Raw genomic sequence first — 21,459 nt, forward strand, 5'->3', positions numbered from 1 at the left:
TTCTGCCAAACAACACTGACTGCACACTTGGGTCCACATGTAACCAAAAGCTGGGCAGAAGCTAGGCGTCTGCTGTCCTCTCGCAACTGTCTCCTTTACCTTGGGTCAGTCATCTGCTCATCACAGAAGGTAGGAGTATGACTCACTCAGGGACATCTATTTAACTGCAACAGTTATCTTACCCACTCAACCCCCTCTGACACTGAAGATAGAAACTGAGGCATCGGACTATCAGTGTTTCCAAAGCCCTGCTCTGGAAGGTCAGAAGGTGTCCACGGGTCTCTAGTCATTGTCTGTAGCCACCTTGGATTCCAGGAACGGCGAACTTCACAGACCCTGGGGTGAGATCAGCCCTGGGAAAGGAATGATTATCTTCTGAGGTGCAGATTGCTCCCCTCAAACACTAAGGACTTCAATGTTCTTATTTTAACAAGATCACCTTGCGCTGGGCAGTGGTGACACATGACTTTAATCCCAGTATTTGGGAGGCAGATCTCACTGAGTTTGAGGCCAGCCTGGTCTACAGAGTAAGTTCCAGGACAGCCAGAGCTACACAGAGAAACCCTGACTCAATAAAAGAAAAAAAAAAAAAAAAAACCTTGCAGAACCAAAATGCAGACCACACCTTAGCCAAGGCTGTTTAACCTCTTCTGTACTCTATAACAGAATGCCTGTCACAGCCTCTCTTATTGGAGCAGAGAGAAATCCACACGGTAGATGCAGGATGGGTAAACTACAATTCCATTCCTCCAATACTTAGAACATCTGTCCTATAATGAACACTCAATAACTATCTTGACCCCTGAACAAATTAATCCGGCTGAAAATTTCTCATCAGCCTTTCCGGACTATCCCTTGTTCTAGACTGTAGAACTGGACCTTCTCTTTTCCTGTTTCTGATGCCTTACTCCTCGATGCCACAGCTGAAGACAATCTCGTGAAACACGGTGCAGTATGACAGAACTTGGTCTGGGGAGCTGCTCTGGGATGGTCCGGCACCTGCTCAGCCTGGCCCTGGGTTCCACTCCCGGCCTCTCTGCCACTCAGGTACATCCTGCTGGATTCTGACTCACATTCCCCACATGGGGAATAGAGGTCTATGGTCTCCACAGACCCCACTGAATGGCAGACAGAGCAGACACTTTGAAATAAAGAGAGAGGAAGGGAATCTAGGCAGGGTAGGTGACGCCGTCAGGAAGAAAACGCAAGCAAATGGCAATTTGGATATCTGCCTGCGAATGAGAGAGGCTGTCGTTTTCTCCTCTGGCTCCTGTTTGCCCTATAAATCTCAGTTCGCTAATCCGAGTGTTTTAATTACCGCTGTATAATACAGCACGCTGTGTTGGGCCTATCATAAGGAAATTAAAATAAAGGTGGGGGGCTGAGGGATCTAGGCTGCCCCAGTTCTCCCCTTTCTCTTGTTTACGGCAATCCAAAGGTGTTTTTCCCCCTTCTGCCATAAACACAACATGGGGTTTTCCAGAATCAAACATACTACTTCCCTCCCATTCACAAAAAGGAGCTGAGTCTAAGACTGGTTTCAATCATGCTTCTCCGGGGCCAACAATCTCCTTCGCCAACGAGATGAAACCAGAAGATCCAAATCATGAATCAAACACCAGCTTCTTTGTGAAAGAAGAGCCCCCAGTGTGAAGAAGCCAGGAGACTGGAGACGGCCACTTAAATATCACTTCCCTTTTTTTTCAGGTATTTATTTTTATTATTATTATTATTAAAAATTTTCACCTCCTCCCCTCTTCGCATTCCCTCCCCCTCCCCCTTCCCTCTCTCCCTCCCTCTCCAGTCCAAAGAGCAGTCAGGGTTCCCTGCTACCTACCTTACTAGCTGTCTGGTCATGGGCAAACCACATAGCCTCTTTGAGCTGCTCTTCACAAAGCTCTTGGCACGGTGACTGTGGCCATACAGGTGCATGCAGCACAACACAGCTGTTATCGCTAAAACCTGTGACAATGACACCTGGCATGTACTTGGGTGTCTGTATGTATTTGTGTGGGAGAACTATCTGTATTCTGTCAATCATGTTTTAAATAAATGCTGATTGGCCAGGCAGGAAGTATAGGCGGGTCAACCAGACAGGAAGTAGAGGTGGGGCGATGAGAACAGGAGTACTCTGGGAAGAAGGAAGCTCCCTCTGGCAGTCCTGCCCACATCACGAAGAAGCAGGATGTGACCTCCCTGCTGAAAAAGGTACTAAGCAATGTGGCTAACATAGATAAGAACAATGGGTTAATATAAGTTACAAGAGTTAACAAGAAGCCTGAGCTAATGGGTCAATCAGTTTATAATCTTATGGAGACCTCTGTGTAATTTCTTTGGGACTTGCCTGCTGTGGGAACTGGGCAGGACAGAAACCCATCAAGCAGACCCTCATGTTACACTTGGGTAGTTAATAAATATTAACTCAGGCTTTTGCAGGAGACCCAGGTTTGATTCCCAATACCCATATCAGGTAACTCACTGATACCTCTAACTCCAGTTCCAGGGTATCTGAAGTCATCTGACTCCCACACCCACGATGCACATAAACTCATGTAGGTGTATGTGTACACACATGTTTTACACACACACACACACACACACACGCTAAATGCATATTAAAAATTAAAATTTTAAGCCAGGTATGGTGGTACTCACTTTTAGTCCCAGAATTTGGGAGGCAGAGGCAGGTGAATCTCTGTGAATTCCAAGCCAGCCAGGGCTGATATATATACAGAGAAATCCTGCCTTCAACAAACAAACAACAAAAAATTAAATCTCTAAAAAATTAAAAAAAAAATCAACTCTATGAGTACATGGGATCCATTTTTCTCGTAATGGCTGCAAAGCCATCTAAGCCCAAAGGGTTTTTTTCAGGGGTGGGGGGATTGTTTGTTTGTTTCATACAGGGTTTCTCTGTGTAACAGTCCTAACTGTTCTGTGACTAGCTCTGTATACCAGCTGCCCTAAACTCTCAGAGATCCGCCTGTCTCTGCCTCCTGAGTGCTGAGATTAAAGGCATGCACCACCGCCTGACCCAAAGTTATTCTTTTTCAAAAAAAAAAATATTTATTTATTTATTTTGTATACAGTGTTAGTTTCCATGTCTGCCTACATGCCAGAAGAGGGCATCAGACCTCATTATAGATGGCTGTGAGCCACCATGTGGTTGCTGGGAATTGAACTCAGGACCTCTGGAAGAACAGTCAGTTTTCTTAACCTTTGAGCCATCTCTCCAGCTCCCAAAGTTATTCTTAAACCAAGAAACTGATACCAGGAGGCATCAAGTGACCTACCTACCTTTGGGTTCTCACTTCCCTAGACTTGAGTGGGAGACTCTTAACTCCTGGAAGCTTTTCTCTAGTTTGGGTCTACCTGCTCAGTGCCCCGAGAGTACTGGCGACACTAACCGGTACCCTCTCAGGCTGCATCTGGGGAACACAATAATCCAGTGGCTGTCTGTGAGCACTCGGAACGTCCGTGCTTCTGATGACTAGTGTTCTATAAAAGGACAGGTGGACACCCTGAGACCCAGTCTGGAAATCCAGCAACAAATGTACTCCGAGCTGAAGAATGACAGCTGCAGCAGGCAGGAGCCAAGGCGGGCTGCAGATCCCTCTGCAACTCCACCAGCACCAAGAACCCTCTTGTCTCTCTGCCATGACTGAAGACAAGCAACTGCAGTCCGAGTGCCAGAGTGCCTGGGCGACTTCCTTATGCACAGACCCAGGGGACCCTGGGAGTACAAGTCTCACCCCAGGTTCACCAGTGTTAGGTATATGACATCACCAGTACCAACTGCTCATCTCTTAGAAGCAAATGAGAAAAAAGGCACAGCATCTGGCATAGTGCATGGCACATGGCAAATACCTAATGTTAACTGCTATATGTGATTTCACTGGTACCCAAAATCAGTGTTCCGGTGGAAGCTTCACCCCAAAGAGTCTGAAATGTTCGGGTGGAAGCTCTATCCCAAGCCCCCTCCCCCATCTCTCTCCAAACCCTGCTGCATCTCACAATGCCTGCCAAATGACCCCTCCCCCAGAGATGCTCAAGACTGCTCCCATGGGGTACTTAAACTGCCCCCACAGAAAACAAATGTATGGTTTTCCGGTCTTCTTTTCCTATCCCCCTCTTTCGGGGGCTGGAAAATCGTCGAGGAGCGTTTTTTATCCATTAAACCTGGAATTTTTCTAACTCGGTTTAATTCGGTCTGATCTGGATTGTTGCATTAGCGGAGAGGCTCATCAGGGTGCAGAAACTTTTCAGTCACATCCTCACCCACCTCCTAGAGCTGGGGATCTGAACGGAGTTCATTGTGGTACAGAGGCTATCTAACCTGAAGTCCAGCACCCGGCAACTGTTAAAGAGGCTTCATCATTTAGAGTGGAAGGTGGGGGTGTACAGTTATAGAGCATTGGCTTAGCATACAAAGGACCAGGGTGCAATTCCCAACATCAATACACACACGCGCGCGCGTGTACACACACACACACACACACACACACAATCAAATAGAGGCAATTGCTCAGATTCCACACAAGGAGACTTAATAAGGCTGGAAAACTGTAGCTCCGGTCTGAGAGCCTCAACCACCCAGGTCAGTTCTCAGAGGGAGAGGCACAAGGACTTGCCTAGGGACCCCTGGAGGCTGAGGAAACAAAAGACCCAACAAATATTTCCCTGTAATCTGTGCGCAAGAATACTGAAGAGGGACCCCACCAGTAGTCAGAATGTGATGGGAAAAATGAACCAAGGCTGAGAGGGCTGGTCGGGTTCAAGATTCTGTCTAGGAACCTTTTCTCACCAGTCCATACAAATAGCAGCACCTACCTCTGTGTTTTAACAAAAAGATTAAGAGCAACACCTTGGTTTAGCACAGTGTATGGGTAATCAGCCGTTGCTTTTAATAGTCTAGAAGTCTTCCAGAATAAACAGTAATCGGTCCACAGGAACACTATGTACAGCTAAGGCTTCCTAGAGCACGGACCAAGCAGGTCCACTCCCTTACGGGTCAGGCCACAGGTTGAGAGGGAGTACTAAATTAATCAGACAGTTCCAGAAATCTTAAACTGATGGCAACAAGAGGCTTGGGACCGCGGAGGTGAAGTGGCAAACAGGCACCGGAGACACCTTAACCTACATGGAATCTGAAACAGAGGATGCCAGTTGCCTGGGTAGGTGTGTTCCCCATGAAGTAACTCAAATTGATGTATTCTTACTTTGGCTTGGCAACAGAGACGACCATCACCTCTTGGGACTATTATTTCTACGTTTCCCTAGCAGTGTAGCTCAAAAATGAGGTGCAAAGCTCTGGAGTGACCTAAACCAGTTCTGGGAAGGAAAAAAAAACTGTGCTTTCCAGCTACTCAAGTCATCTCCGCGTGCCTCAGTTTCCCTCGACATTAAAGCCAAGGACAGCGGTCCCTGCTTAGGCTTCAGTGCGGTGGTAGTTCCCAGGTAGGGCACTCTTCAACAGGAGCAACAGTGCAATCAAATAGCAGTGCGCGCCCACGTGGACTAAGGGCCATCCCTGGCTGCAGCTGCTGCAGGAAAAAAAAAAAAATGTTCCTCAGCAAGCAGCTGGATCGGGGCTGGGATGTTCCCACAAACACAGGAGGTGCTCCCTTCTAGGCTTGCAGGAGCCTGCGCCGGGAGCCCCGCTGCAGAGCCGGAGCCTAAGCGGCCACGGGAGCGCAGGAGCCCTGCTGTGCTGGGCCCGGCGGGGGCGGCGGAGGCGGAAGCGGGGGCGGCCGGAGCGCGGTGGGGATGTTTAAAGGAAATTTACAATCATTTCCTCTCTGTGGTTTGGTGACAAATCAACAACATCCTGTTCTTTTGTGAGACTACGGGCGCCTGCGAGGCGGGGGCAGCGCTCGGCTCTTAAAGAGACAAGCACAGGCCCCTCCCCCCCAGCCCTTCCCGGTGCCCACCCCCCACTCCAACTCTGTACTTCCAGCCTTCCCTAAGTGCCGCCTCCGGGTAGGAATACCTAAACTGCTGCTCCCCTCCCGGGGTTCCCGGCCACGACCTAGATTGTGACCCCTCCCCTGGAGTGTGCGCCCCCCCCCCAGGCCGCGGGGAAACAGTGGCCAACCCCACTGATGGTTGTTGCTTCCGGAGTTATCTCCCACAGAGGGGATGAGTCCAGGGTCGCCCTTTCCCAAGCGGAGAGCAGCGCCTCACGGGCCTTGGACCTCAGGGTACTTTTTAATCCCCTTCTGCCAATCCCCTTTTCTCAGATTTTCCAGCCCCCAAACTGTGGATTTATGGTTAAAATGCGATGTGCGCACACGAGATTTATAGAACGCCAAGGCAGAGAGAGACTTTCCGAGCTGTAGAAGTAATGAGAATCAGATGCTTAGGATCAGGGGGAAAATACAAAACACAAAACACTCAACTGCCCTCCTGGGATTTTGTTCATTTAGTCACTTAATAATTATTTTCTACTAAGTGCTGGTCATCACTCTGGTCCACTGTACAACAATGATGTAGCAGACAGGGTCCTTGGCCCCAGGATGCTAAGATCTTTCCAGGTTTTAAAGATGGGTATGGGTAGGTGGAGTATTTCACATATAAACTAAAGTGCTCATCAGAACCGGTATTCTCTGTAAGAGATCTGAGAAGGTAGTCAGCCCACCTGAGACGAAGATCCTAGCCTATGCTGGGTGGTGGTGGTGCATGTCATTAATCCCAGCACTTGGGAGGCAGAGACAGGAGGAGCTCTGTAAATTGGAGGCCAGCGTGGGCTAGAGAGCCAGTTCTAGGACAGCCAGGGCTGTTAGAAAGAGAAGCCCTATCTCTAAAAAAAAGAAAGAAAGAAAGAAAGAAAAAGCCCTAAAAAACTGTGAAAGAGTTCAAACAGTATTGTTAGGAAAGAGCCGGAAGCAGAGACAATACCTCAACTGCCCTCACCCCCCAAAGGACAGCCCCAGGATCTCCTCTTGGTGTTCTCTCTTGATGCAAATTTGAATTTTTGAAGAAAAACGTCCAAAACCCTGGTTCCCTTGAGACTGAGGCTGTACCCAGGAGAACTTGCTTGGCGTAGCTGGAACTCTAGCAGTGTTAACTGAACTTGGTTCTTACCGTATAGACTGTGATCAAGAGGTTCACTGGATCTCTTTGCCTCTTTTCCTAATGCCAGATTCCTGGCAATAAATCTTTTTTTTTTTTTGGTAACTATTAATTTGACGGCTTTAATTAGCTTCTCAAGGACAACTTGCGTAATTTGACTTTTTAAGAGTGCAGACTTGGGATCCCAAATTAGTTCAACAGTACCTCAAAAAACAAAGGCGTTAATTCACCTTAGATCTAGGGAGTCAGAGCTCCCTGTAAGGAAGCCTAGTCACTGAAATTTCAGGAAGGCTCAGGTACATGCTTAGTGAATAGCCAAGTAGTGATGTTAACACTCCTTTAATCCAGCACCCAGGAAGCAGAGGCAGGTGAATCCCTCTGAGTTCAAGGCAAGTCTGTTCTGCATAGCAGACTCTAGCCTAGCTGGGGCTACACAGTAAGACACTGGCTCAAAAATGAATAGCTAAATGGATTCGAAACCAGGGGCCGAGACAATCTGAAGTATGAGTTTCAAGACAGCCAGGCCCTGAGTACTTCACATCATACAATACTCCATTAACATCAAACGCATTTCATCTAACTTAACATACAAGAAGAACTGCCCAATAAAATAGATATAGTGATTATTCCCACTTTGCAGATAAGGAAACAGGTACAGAGAGAATGTGGAACTTGGTCAAGAGCGAGTAGCTAAGAAGGCCTCTAAGAAGAGGCGTGTTTCAGGTGACAGGGTGGCTGGGGACAGTGCAGCTGAAGAAGGACACGGTGACACAGTGACACTAGTCTTGGCCTGGATACCGCGGGTGTTGGTCCCAAGTGACAGAGTGCAGCCCTAAGAAAACAGCCCCCCCTTTTTTGTCTCCTGCTGATTCTCTGGGTCCGACAGAGATGATCTCTCAAACCCTGAGATTCTGCTTCAGTCAGAGAAACCATTTGGCAGAACAAAGAGGAAACAACTGCCCCAGGAACAGAAGACTCCCTGTCTCTTCACATTCCCCCATGTGAGGCCACCACTGTCCTTTTCAGCTGGTCACCACCTTCCCATTTGTGCAGTGGCCTGAGGCAGGGCCCAGGGGAAGGTGTGGACCAAGGGAAGTTCCTGAAAGGAACTGTCTTCTTAAAGAAGGGACTGGAAGAAAAGGAAGGATGTACATTTGAATAGGGTCGTTAGTGAAAACAGAGAGAGCCTAGGTGTGGTGGAGAGGCTGGTGTGTGTGGTAGTGCACACCTCTGATTCCACACTTTGGGTCTAGCCTGGTCACTAAGTGAGTTCCAGGCCAGCCAGATTGAAATGGTGAGATCCTGTCTAAAAACAGAAATATATAGAAAGAGTTCTAACCAGAAGGAACACAGGAAGGCTGAAACAGGAGTTTGCAGCTAGCCTGAGCTACCTAGGGAGGGCAGGAAGAAGGCCCAAGATGTCCGAGTACAGAATAGGATCTTCTCCCAGTTTTTAGGAAGCATTACAAGGCATGAAGACAGAAGTACATAAACCCACAAACATCAAAATCCCCCAGAAGGACAGTCTCTGTGAGGTTGGCCTTAAACTCACAGAGATCCATGCCTGGACCACTGTATACTTTTACTCTCTGCTTTAATCTCCATATTATTTAAAGTGTTAGTTCTTTAAAGACAAGGCTGGGCCAGAATAATGACGTTTGATAAAAAAGCACTTGCTTTGTACCCTGATGACCTGAGTCCCATGCCAGGAACAAGCTGGATGTGGTGGCATTCAACTGGAATCCCACTGCTCCTGCAGACAGATGGGAAGCAGGAAGGCCAGCAAGCCTACAGGAGGCAAAGCAGAGCGAAGACTCGCGAAAGCTGTCCTTTGACCTCCTCACTCCTGCCACGGCAGGCATGCGTGCAGGCACTCACAAACACACCACACACATAAATACACAATAATGTGTCCTGTCCTGCTTTTCTTTGTGTAGTCTTCTTGGTGGTTCTGTAGAGAACGCTGGCCTAGAACTCACAGAGATCCGCCTGCCTTTGATCCTGAGTGCTGGGATCAAAGGTGTGCACCACCACTGCCCAGCTAGGCAGCATTTGAACACCTATGTAGCTGGTCTCCCTCTCTCTACCTACACAGTGCTAGGACTACTAGTGTCCACCACCACACTTGTATGTGGAAGCAGCACTACTGCCCACGTCCACCTGAAAGACATCCTCGAGGCCTCTCAGAGCCTCTCAGTGACCTATCTGGAAAATGGGTACAAAATCTAGTTATTCTCAAATCTGGGTGCAAACTACATTTGCAAGGAATAGTGTCCAAAACTACTGGGGATGAAAATCAAGGCTTTGGCAATCTAAGCAAGAACTCTACTCTGATGAAATCATTTTTTTAGTTTTTAAAAAATTTTATTTTACATGTATGTGCTTTGCCTGCATGTATGTCTGTGCACCACTTGTGTGCCCAGGGCTTTTGGAGACCAGAAGAAGGCATAAGATCCTGTGATCTGAAGTTACAGAGAGTTATAGGTTGCCATGTAGGTGTTGGAAATTGAACCTGGGTCCTCTGCAGGAGCAGCCAGTTCTCTTAACTCCTAAGCCATCCCTCCAGCCCCATCTATGATGAAATATATTTTAAAAGGGGAAGCATGCAAACCAAGGCTGCATTCCAGGACTGTCATGCAGAGTTGACCCTGAGCAGGACATCTCTCAAGGTCTCCCTGTGAGAATAATGGCTTCATTATGCCCCCCCCACAGTTGCTTCTCAGACTGCATTTCCATAGGTAACCTCCTACATGTAGTCAGTCTCACACATCCTCATGTCCCAACAAGGTTCTGGATCCCAGGAGGCAGATTTGAAAGCTGTAGGCTCCAACAGATGAGAGATGACAGCATTTGTGGGAAAGGAAAAAAATGGCCCAGAAAATCAGAACCTAAGTTCAGAAATACAAAAAACTTAAAGTGGGGTGGTCTGCTTACAGCATCGCAGTGAAGCAGAGTCTCCTCCAATAAGGAGCAACTGATTCAGCAAGTACATGACCTGGACCCACAGCAGAAGCTGCCATGTTGGGCTCTAAGAAGACAGTCTGGTAACTTCGTGATTTCTCTTATTTATGTTCTCTTCTATCTTTGATTCAAAATATTCTGCTTCGGAGCAGAAGCTAAGAAGACCGAGAACTCAGGGAAGCGGCCAGTTCTCGCATCTTCACTAAGTCTTCCTTTCCTCGTCTTGAAAAATGGAGCTGAGGGCGAGAGTTATATGCACTGATAAAGCCAAGTCCTTAGCCGTGTACCTGGCACACACAGGCCATGGTCATTGCCAGCTTTAGAATTACCAGTACGAGACCCCAGACAGTCACGAACCTCACTTTACATCCGAGGGAGGAAAGCAACTGAGCTAAGCAGCTCACACACTGACTTGGTCTCTGGGAATAAAAGTCATCCAAGGGTCTGTGCTCACCCAAATCCAATAGGGATGGGGCTATTTATTTATTCAAAAAATACCACTTTTGACCTGGAAGTGTAGTTCATTGGTAGAGCACTAGCCCAGCCTGCCCAAGGTCCTGGGCTAGCTAACTAATACCCACACAGGGTTTGGTGTGGCGCACACCATTAGTCCCAGCAACCAGAGGCAGAGGCAGATGGATCTCTGAGTTCGAGGGGTCTACACAGTGAATTTCACAATAGCCAGGACTACAAAGTGTATCTGTCCCTACTACTGGTAGCTTATGTGCTGAGTGCTAGCTGATACAGACCGACACAGACAGATAAAATCCCTTCTGTGTGTTTTCTTTCTTTCTTCTTTTTTTCTTCCTTTCTTAGAAACAAAAAAAGAAAAGAAAGAAAAGAAAAGAAAAGAAAAAACTGCTAGCTCTTTTCCAATATATTTTGGAGAAAGTTTCTGAAAATGGGAGGTTTAAACTGATGGACCATTAACAGCATAACAAAGCAAAAGCAATTTTCCAGGTCACCGGCTAACTCTAGAGTACCACTGTTTAAAACTCAGCTCTGGAGGAGGGACTCCAGGCTGGTCCCGGAGAGGAGGGTTTGTTCCTGGTTGGTTGGGAATTGGAGAGATTGCCCATTTTTACGCCCACTAAGTCCAGTAAACAATATCACACCACAGCCTGGCTTGTGTACACACACATTTTTAATGGTTTGTGTGAAATGCAGATTTTGGAGAAGAAGGTGCCTGTCTGTCGAGATCACAGCCAAAAGATTCTCTTTGGCTTCAGATTTAGGGAATGGACCCCTGCTCTGGCTTCACTGGGAGATCTGCTAAAAAATATAACACGCTCTTAAATATTGTCTAAAGCCACCTAGCCCACGCGCGTGCGGGGGGGGGGGGGGAGAAGGAGGGAGGGAGGGAGGGAGAGAGGGAGGGAGGGAGGGAGGGAGGGAGGGAGAGAGAGAGAGAGAGAACCTTTATCCAGCCATGGTGTAGAGCTTTATTGATTCCCATCATCCCAGGTGATTAGAGGACAGAGTGCCTAGGCAAAGGCAGCTTGGAAGAGGCCTTTCTAGTATAAAATCTTTTCTGGCATCCCCTTTGCTGTGAGGGAGACTGAGACAATGAATGCTGCTGAATTCTGTAGGGAGATAGGTAGGCTTTCTCACCTCTCAAGCTTGCTATTGTTGTTGTTGTTATAGACAGGGTCTCTACATAGTCCTGGCTATCCCGAGTTATTATCATTATTATTATTGACAGGGTCTCTCTACACAACCCTGGCTGTCCTGGAACTTATTATCACACCAGGCTGGCCTCACTATCAGATCCTCCTGCCTCTGTCTCCCGAGTGCTGGGGCTAAAGGGTAAAGGTGTGCACTACCACTGCCCAGCTGTTTTGCTTTTTAAACAGGGTCTTAACGATGAAGCTCTGATACTCACTCTTGAGGTTACTTGGAGTGGCTGCTAATTTACAGTAATCCTTCTGCCTCTGCTTCTGGAGTGTTGGATTTAGGCACACAGCACCAAGGTCCACTAATATTTCTGGTTTTCTTATTTGATTTATTTATTTCCTATGATGCCCAGGCTGGCCTGGAGATCATAGTAGTCCTCCTGCCTCTGCTTCTCAAATACTGAGATTTCAGGCATGAGCTACAAAGCCCAGTAAAGTTCCTTTAACCTACTGACTGAGCATCTCCCAGGGCCCTGTCAAATTACACCAAGCTGCTTAAAGAACACAGATGGCCCAGCTTAGGATGGTTCAATGGTTTGCTTCAAACTGCAAAACATTCCAAAGCAATATAATATTTCTACCAAGTAAGTAGAAAACATATTTCCTCCTTTCTAATTGGAATCTTTCCTGAGCTGTCAGTTTGCAGACAGATCTTCTCATGACATGGGGAAGTAACCAGCACACCAAGGAGATGGTGCTACTGTGATGTTCAGTAAAGTAGGTATACTAAGTGTGCTTTCAATCTCCGGTGGATTTGTGAGGATGGAACCGCCACTGTCAGCTGGGAGTCTACATATTTTTCAGCTTTCCCAAGTAACAGTATTCTTTTTTTTTAATATTTATTCATTTATTATGCATTCAATATCTGCCTACATGTGTGCCTGCAGGCCAGAGAGGGCACCAGATCTCATTACAGATGGTTGTGAGCCACCATATGGTTGCTGGGAATTGAACTCAAGACCTTTGGAAGAGCAGGCAATGCTCTTAACCACTGAGCCATCTCTCCAGCCCCAACAGTATTCTTCAGATTAAAAAAAGAAAAGAAAAAAGAAAGAATGAAGAATTCAAAATTAAAGTGAAAAAAATTACTATTTTAGACCATCATTCTAGTATTATTATTACTTTGTTGCTGTTCTTGTTGTTCTGGTTTGTTTGTTTTTTCAGACAGTGTTTGTCCTGGAACTCACTCTGCAGACCAGGCTAGCCTTGAACTCAGATCCGCCTGTCTCTGCCTCCCCAGTGCTGGGATTAAAGGCCTGCACCAATTTCCTGCCTACATTCTTATAAAAAGTAATTCTAACTTGCTAGGTGGAAATACTGTAGCTCAATAGAACTTGCCTTGTACTTCAAGGCCCTGTCTGATTCCCCACACCAGCAGAAGAAGCAAAAGAGGAAAAAGACAACCCAGTGGAGCCCAGACCAGACTCCTCACCAGCCAATGCTTCTGAGAGCTCCTGCCTACCTGTTGGCATCCAGTCATTTTCCTGACTTCCTGTTTCCTTGGGGTAAGTCCTCCACTAGGTTCCTAGAAAGAGACATTCAGGTGGTAAATTTCTCAGCTTATGTATCTGGAAAGCTACTTTTCTTCCTTAATCTTTATTTTCCTTTATTCTTTTTTCTTTCTTCCTTTCTTTATTCTTTTTTGAGGCAGACTTAAGCAATCTGCCCACCTTAACCTCCAGTAGTTGGGACACTTGGCTTGCACTACTGCATCTGGAATTCTTCATATTTTGATTGACAGTTTCACAAGGTACAAAATTCTAAACCTTATTTTCCTGGCTTGACCACCACTGCTCCTAAGACGTGTGAGGGTTGCCAGTGTCCAGGTCGCTGAATAACACGTTTCAGGGCTAGGGAGATAGCTCAGTTGGTAGCACGAATGACAAGATCCTTTTGTTAGCTTCCATATGACGGCTGGGAGTGGAACCAGAGTCCTCTGAATGAGCAACAAGTTCAAGTGCAGTTAAGCCCTGAGCTATCTCTTCAGGCCCTCCTTTTGTACAAAACAAATGCCTCCCTTCTTACTATGCCTGGAATACCTGGAAAAACAATTGGGCCATTATCCTCATCACCACCAAGGGCTAGTGGCTTTGTCTCTCCACAGTGCTCCCACAACACCTATTGTGCATCCCCACAGTATCGCCACTGGTTTACACTGCTGGCTCTTCTGATAGATTGTGAGCATGAGAAACTGGGAATTCATAGCCATAGTGAGTGTCACTCCACAAATATGTGTAGTTAAACAAGAATGAATGAATGAATGGTCATTGAGGATTTTTTTTTACTGTTTTTTTTTTTTTTTAATGTATCTGTGTCTCAGTTAGGGGTGACTATCGCTGTGCTGAAATACTGTGACCAGAAGCAGCTTGGGGAGAAAAAGGTTCATTTCACTCACAGTTCCATTTAACAGCTGAAAGCAGTGAAGGCAGGAGCTCTAACAGGGCAGGAACCTGGAGGAGGCAGGAGCTGATGCAGAGGCCATGGAGGAGTGCTGCTTCTTGGCTTGCTCCTCATGACTTGCTCAGCTTCCTTGCTTATAGAACTCAGAACCACCAGCCCAGGAATGGCATCACCCACAGTGGGCTGGACCATGCCCCATCAATCACTGATTAAGAAATTCTCTACAGGTCTGCCTACAGCCCTGTCTCACAGAGACATTTTCTCAATTGAGGCTCCTTCCTCTCAGATGACTATAGCTACTATAGCTTGTCTCAGGTTGACATTCAAGTAGCCAGCACAGTATGTCATGTGCATACATGTGTGTCTGAGTGTTTGCTTGTGTGGGCATGTCTATGTGTAAGCCTGAGATTATCACGTGAAGTCTTCCTCAATAGTGTTCCACATGTTTGATTGAGGAAGGTGTTTCAGTTGATCCCAGGCTTTCAGATACAGCTTGTCTGGCTAGCCAGTTTGCTCTGGACATCCTGTCTTCACCTTTCAGGAGCTGGAATTGTGGGCAGGCCACCATACCCACAAAGACATTGGTCCTCAAACTTGTCACCTTAAGTGTTGTAACCTCTGAGCTCCTTCCCTACTATGCATATATATATACACACACATATGTATGTTATATGTATAAATGTTTTGCCTGCATATATGTCTGTGCACCACACATGTGCCTAGTGCCCTCAGAGCCAGAGGAAGGTGTTGGATCCCCTGGAACTGGAGTTACAGACCATTGTGAGTTGCCATGTGGCTGCTGGAACCAAACCCATGTCCTCAATTAGAACAGCCAGTGCTGTTAAACTCTGAGTCACGGCTCCACCTCACCCCACCCTGGGTATTTTTTACTGGTGTATATTTATTCTATATTGATGGTTTCATAAAGGTGTTTTCATACAAGTATATCATGTACTGTGAAGCTATTTTTTTAAATGAAATGATACAGTCGAGTGCCAGGTTGGTAGCACATGGAGGCAGATTGATGTGAACACACTGGATTTAAAGCCAGCCTGCACTGCACCTCTCAAAGCAGAAAGACATAATCAGTGAGAAGGTGTTTGACAAATGCCCTCACCAGTTGGCACATGGTCCTTCGAAGATTCAGTGGTAGGGAAAAGGACTGTTCTGGGAGACAGAAATGCCACTGCCATAGCCAAGGCACAGAAAAAAGCCCTTACTGTCTCTTGTTCAGAATTTGTCTCCTGTGAGGACAGGGACCAGCTCTGCTCACTGCTGTTCCCTCCAGAAAGTAAAGATAGCTTAATAAAAACCTGATGAATGGGGGGGGCAGGGAAGGGGAGGTACTTGTCTATCATCTCAGCACCTGGGAGGCAGAAGGCGGCCTGCCTGGTCTGCATAGAGAGTTCTAGGCCAGTGCTACATAGTGAGACCTAGGCTCAGAAAAGGAAGGAAGGAAGGAAGGAAGGAAGTTAGTGAAGGAGTATGTATCTCAGTAATAGAACATTTACCTAGCCTGCACTCCAGGCACTAGGTTGGATTCACAGGACCATCCTCCTGCCTCCAATCAAAAAAGTTGGATGAACACCTAATCCAAACAAATCATATATACTATGCCACCAAGAAAACTGACAACAGGGTTGAGGTAATGGCTTCCTATGAGAGCCTGAGGACCTGAGCTACGTTCTCCACTCACTGGTAGTCAGGTGTAGCTACACCTACCACCCCAGGGCTAGTGAGGCATAGACAGGCCCGTCCCTGCAGCCAGCCAGTCTGGCCGAGTCAATAAACTCAGATTCAGAGAGACCCTGCCTCAAAAGGTACAGTGAGGCGTAATTAAGGGAGAAATCTCACGTCAGACTCTACCCTCCACATATGAGCAGAGATGTGGGTACATGCACTGGCATGTGTATAAACACATATACACCAACAGACCACACACATGCACGCACTTGTACTTACAGAAGCACAGAAAATCTAACAGACAAATATGTTCTGATAATGTTTTACCATCTGGGAAGAAGAGGGGTTCAAGATGAAAACCCAGGTCATCATCTGTCTCCTCCCCACCCCTACCTCTAACAGCCAGCCAAAACCTCTCAGCACCACTCTCTCCCAACTCCATCCCCCACCCCGTCCACGCACAGGCAATCTCCTTTGGATTACCTTGCACGTTAATTCCTGGGACTATCTAGCTGATCTCCTTCAGGGTCTCTTTTCTTGGAGGTGTCTGCTAAGGAGGGAACCGGGGTCTCCTGCATGTTGGGCGAGTGTTTGGCCACTACACTGAACTAGAGCATCAGCTGGGCCTCTGCTCCAGTCTGTCTCTCAGTCACCTGGTCCCCTGCCTCCTCTCCCTCTGCCGCAAATGTCATACAGGCACACCTTCTTCTTCCTCTGGTCCTTTACTGGACCTTCATCACCATGCTTCCCTTTGGTCTAAATGACCTTGACCTCTGTTTTCTCTTTGAAGTATCACTCTTGTACTCTCTGTTCAATGCCCAAAGATATCTTCTAAGGCTCCTAATTAAATTATAGCTCCTCTGCCAGTTTTTCATTGCAGAATTATTATTAATCATTTTGCAGTGCTGGGGATTGAACCCATATACCCCGGAATTGTTTTTTTGTTTATTTGTTTTTTTGAGATAGGATATGGATATGTAGCCTAGATTGACCTAAATGTTGCAGTGTAGTCTAGGTTGCTGCTGCCTCTCAAATGCTGGGATTATAGGCACGGTCCACCACACCCAGTAACAATTACTGCTAGTGCTGTCTAGACTCCCTCATGGGTTCATCAGCTCATTTGCACTTCTCATTCTGCTGAGCAAGCTGCCTGGTGTCTCAACAGAACAGAGCTCCCTGGATGTATAGCAAATTCACCTTGTCTGGCATGTTCCCCGCACCACTTGCTGGCCCAGTCCACCTCTCCAGCACCAGCTGATTTACATTTATTTACTTTTGTACTCATCTCTGTTTTGGTTTTTGAGATGCAGTTTTCCTGTCTGATTCCCAAGTGCTAGGATTACAGGAGTGTACCACCATGCCAGTCTCAGATCTAGTTAACCCTTTCTTCCTCTAAGCTACCTTCATTAACAGCATCAGGACCTCCTCCTCTTCCCACCTTTAAAAATCTAAGTAGTGCTGTGGAATAATCCTGTACACTGTGAATATATGTTACTCTCACTGGTTAATAAAGAACTGACAGACCAGTAACTAGGACAGCCAAACAGAGAATGCTGGGAGGAAGAAGGGAGGAGTCAGAGGAGTCACCAAGAGACACAGAGGGAGCAAGACATGCTTGTGGACAGGTAAAGTCATAAGCCACATGGCAATACATAGATTCATAGAAATGGGTTAATTTAAGTTGTAAGAGCTAGTTAGTAATAGGCCTGAGCTACTGGCTTATAATTAATACAAGCTTCTGTGTGGTTATTTGGACCTGGTGGCTTCAGGAAAGAAACGTTTACTTACAAAACAGTACTTATTGCAGCCAATTAAATCATGATGGATGCCTTAAGCAAGTCACCACCAAGTTGACTTAGGTTTCCTTCCAACTAACCTTGGGGTTTCTTGATGGCAAAGAGCTTATAGTGTCCCATTATTTTATTCATTCGTTTGTTTGTGGAATAGGGTCTTAATAGGTGGACCCTGATAGCCTTGAACTCATTATTTGGCCCTAGAGATCCTTGAATTCATGATCCTCCTTCCTCGGCCTTCAAGTTAATTTCTTAGACTACAAGTATGTGTTACCACCAGGCCTAACATTTAATGATTGATTGAGGTTTACTGCATAGGGCTAGGTTGGCCTTGAACTGGTGGGCAATTCTCCTGCCTCAGCTTTCCAAGTACTGGAATTAGAGGCACAAATAGCTAAAATGTCCTGCCCTGGCACATTAGAATTCAAATATGATAGTATTCAGCAAGCAATGAGGAACAGACATATCTAGGGTTAATCCTGCTATAAATTATTGACTATGTATTTTGGGGCAAGTCATTCCAAGCCCCCCGAGCTTCAGTGCTCTTCTGTGTACATTGGGCTGTTGCTGCCACTACCGTTGCCGCCATGTGGGTTGCTGTGATGATGAGAAGGGTGATTTGTGCATCACTTTTATGTGCACAGTTCAGTACTCATGACCCGTTAGGGTTCTCACCGCTTGGTTAGTTGGCAGAGATACTCCAATCCCTGATCTTGGATTTGAACTTTTGGCCCTGACTTTAATTCTTTTAGTTACAGAGAGAATCTTATGAACAGAGACTTTCCACCAGGCCCAGCCTCTGTATCCACCCTGGCTACCCAAAGCATACCTCTGTAGGCAACAGCTGGAGACCAGCTCTGCCATTCAGGTACATCTCAGGCCCCGCTCTGCTGACCTCCGTCCACGGCATTTCTGGATGCAATGCCCTGTGGTCTGACATGTTTGTTTTGTGAGCCTGCCTGAGCCTTTACTTATTGCTGCCACGGCAGTGCAAAGGCTGTGCATGCTCATTGTTTTTAAGGGGTATTAAAGTACAATAGTGGGAGCTGGAGAGATGGCTCAGTGGTTAAGAGCACTGACTGTTCTTCCCGAGGACCCGGGTTCAATTACCAGCACCCACATGGCAGCTCACAACTGTCTGAAAATACAGGGGATCTGACAACTTCACACCAATGCACATAAAAAAAAGTTAAATAAACCATACAAAAATTAAAAAAAAATAAAGTACAATAGTGGAGAATAAAGAACAGAAGCCTTAGTCCCTACCCCAGTCGCCATTTCTATGCTTTAGAAGAAGCCAGCTAGTAGTTTCTCCTGTGTATTTCCAGAAAATATCTATGGTTTTAGAAACACACACATACACACACACTCATGCACGCACGCACACACTCACACATACACACAGTTCAATGCCTTGTTTTAAATTCCCTAAATAATCAATTTTTCTCCTTTCTTCCTTCCCCTCTCTGTTCTTCCCTTTCTCTTTCCCTCTCTCTCCTCTCTCCCTCCCCCCCTTCAGTATATGTGTATGTGTATATGTGTGCACACGCACGTGCCTTTAGCCCAGGATGAAGTCCCGATGCTCCCAGGATTACAATGTGTACCATCACACCCCTGCCCTACAACACAGTTATCCCTGAGCACCTCACAGATTTCATCAGCCCCCTCCAGATGGGCATCTATTAATAGACTGCTGATACGAGAACATTCTAACGAACACCCTCACATGCAGAGAGCTCTGCGGACTAAGTCTTCAATGCTTCTGTTTGCGACATTAGACTAGACAGGAGGAGAACCTTCTATTGCGGTTCTACTTTCAGGTTCTGCCACCTGGACACAGAGCTCAATAATGCATGCACTTTCTCACTTTCTCACTCCCGGGTCAGCAGCCAGCAGCGGGCCTACATCCCTCCTCACCTCAAAACAGAAGAAAACAGTCATGGGGCTGCTGCTTCTGGAACCTACTCTGTAGTGTGTCACAGAGGCAGGCTTCTCCTGTTCTCTGGAAGCAAGGGGGAAATCCTGGACATGTGAGAGGAGCACTTCAGAAAGCAGCTGTGTTCTCTCAGGTGAGCCAGAGGAAGGCCCTGAGAAGGAAGGAAGCAGCTTTGGGTTCATGAGACACAGTCCCAGCTGCTCTGTTCCCAGCGGGGCTAGAAGGATATGAATGTGACAACGAAAAGGGTGTTGTGACGTGCTTCAGACAGCGGCTCATAGGGAATCAGCAGTGACGTGGCACTATTGTCCCAGCCCACATCTGTCCACTACAACGTGTCCTTTCCCAGGCTAAGGACAGGATGGGCCACAGGAAGTAAAACTGTGACACTCAGCTCAGCCACGCCCTCCCCAATCCCCACCTGCCAGCTCTGACCACATCCCAGAGAGGCTACAGGGCTGGGGCGAAGCTAGAGCAGGGGCAAGGGCTGGGGCTTGGGAGCTCACTGACCACCCTGGGACCTTCGGCGAGTCATCAAACTATCTTGTCAATAAAAAGCCACACCAGCAGTCCTTGAGAGCAGGATGTACACTAAGTGCCCAACACAGGACATGGAATTGCATAAGCAGTCAATAAATATTTGATATTTGCTTCAGTGCTATTTCCTTCTGACCTCACACTGTACTAACTCGGAGGAGGTGATCAGCAAGACAGTCATCATTAATTTACTCATGCATCGTCAGTCTTGGAGATGGACTCCAGGGCCTTGTGTATGCAAGTCATGTACTCTACCACAGAGCTATATTCACAGCCCTTTTCGTTGGAGGCAGGGGCTTGCTAAGTTGCCGCAGATGGGCTTAGACTCCCACACCCAAGGGATCCTCTTGCAGCTGCCTCCTTCACTGCTATAACTTCAGGGTCCCGCAACCATATTTGGCTTAGTTTCTGTGTTGTTTGTTTTTGTCTGTTTTGGGACAGGGTCTCACTGTGTATCCCTGGCTGGATTGGAAAATAATTATGTAGACCAGGCTGGTCTTGAACTCACAGGGATTCTACTTCCTTTGCCTCCTAAGTGCTATAACACCCAAAAGTATAAGGTTTTTTTGTTTTTTGGTGTGTGTGTGTGTGTGTGTGTGTGTGTGTGTGTGTGTGTGATAGAGAGAGAAAGAGAGAGAGAGAGAGAGAGAGAGAAACCATCACACATAGTCCAAATAGGCCTTGAACTTGGTATATATTTGAAGATAACCTAGAGGGGTTAGGGATTTAGCTTCGTGGAAGAGCAATTGCCTAGCAGCAAAAGGCCCTGGGTTCGGTCCTCAGCTGGCGGTGGGTTGGGAGGGAGACAAAAAGATGTGGAAAACAAACAAAATACCAATAACAAGAAAACTAAAGACGGCCTTGAACTTCTGCTCTTTCTGCCTCTACTTACCAAATGCTAGGATTACAGGTATGTGCCACCATTACAGACCTAGTCTATACAGTGCTGGGGACCAAATCCAAAGCTTCATATATTAGAGGCAAGTACTCTCTCCCAAATAAGCTATATCCCCAGCTATTCGGCTCATTTCTCCTGCCCCTGTTCCTCCTTCTTCATCTCCCCTTTTCCCAAGAAGTTAAGAATATCTGAGATATTCTTCTTGCCCTGGATTATTCCTAGCACTCAATCACATAAGGGAAGTTTGGACTCAGTGCCCCAGAACACAGGCCTTTGCCCAAGGCTTTGGAATAGCAGAAGAATTAGGAAAAGAGATGGATGTGTGCTCTCGATGACTAGAGAGAGAGAACTCACTGCATTGGAAAGGGAAGACAGAGGCCAGGCTTCTGCTTCCTCGGCTCTTCACCTCACTGGCTTATGCTCAATCTCCCAAAGCTAGCCTTTCAACCCTGCTGAAGTGGCCTCCACACCCAGTATTCCGGGGCACCGCTGAAAAGCCACAGCCCA

At 46.8% G+C, this 21,459-nt stretch overlaps 1 long non-coding RNA gene across 1 annotated transcript in view; it reads right to left on the reverse strand.

The window, feature by feature from the left end:
• Window positions 1-21,459, reverse strand: part of LOC125390624 (uncharacterized) — an 87,974-nt gene that overhangs the window by 54,360 nt on the left and 12,155 nt on the right. Inside the window, exon 2 of the long non-coding RNA XR_015734710.1 lies at window positions 13,168-13,230. This is a non-coding gene — a long non-coding RNA (uncharacterized LOC125390624). The remainder of the gene's footprint in view (window positions 1-13,167; window positions 13,231-21,459) is intronic.

This window comes from Myodes glareolus, chromosome 13 (genome assembly GCF_982192425.1).
Source record: "Myodes glareolus chromosome 13, mMyoGla1.1, whole genome shotgun sequence".
Classification (NCBI taxonomy): domain Eukaryota; kingdom Metazoa; phylum Chordata; class Mammalia; order Rodentia; family Cricetidae; genus Myodes; species Myodes glareolus.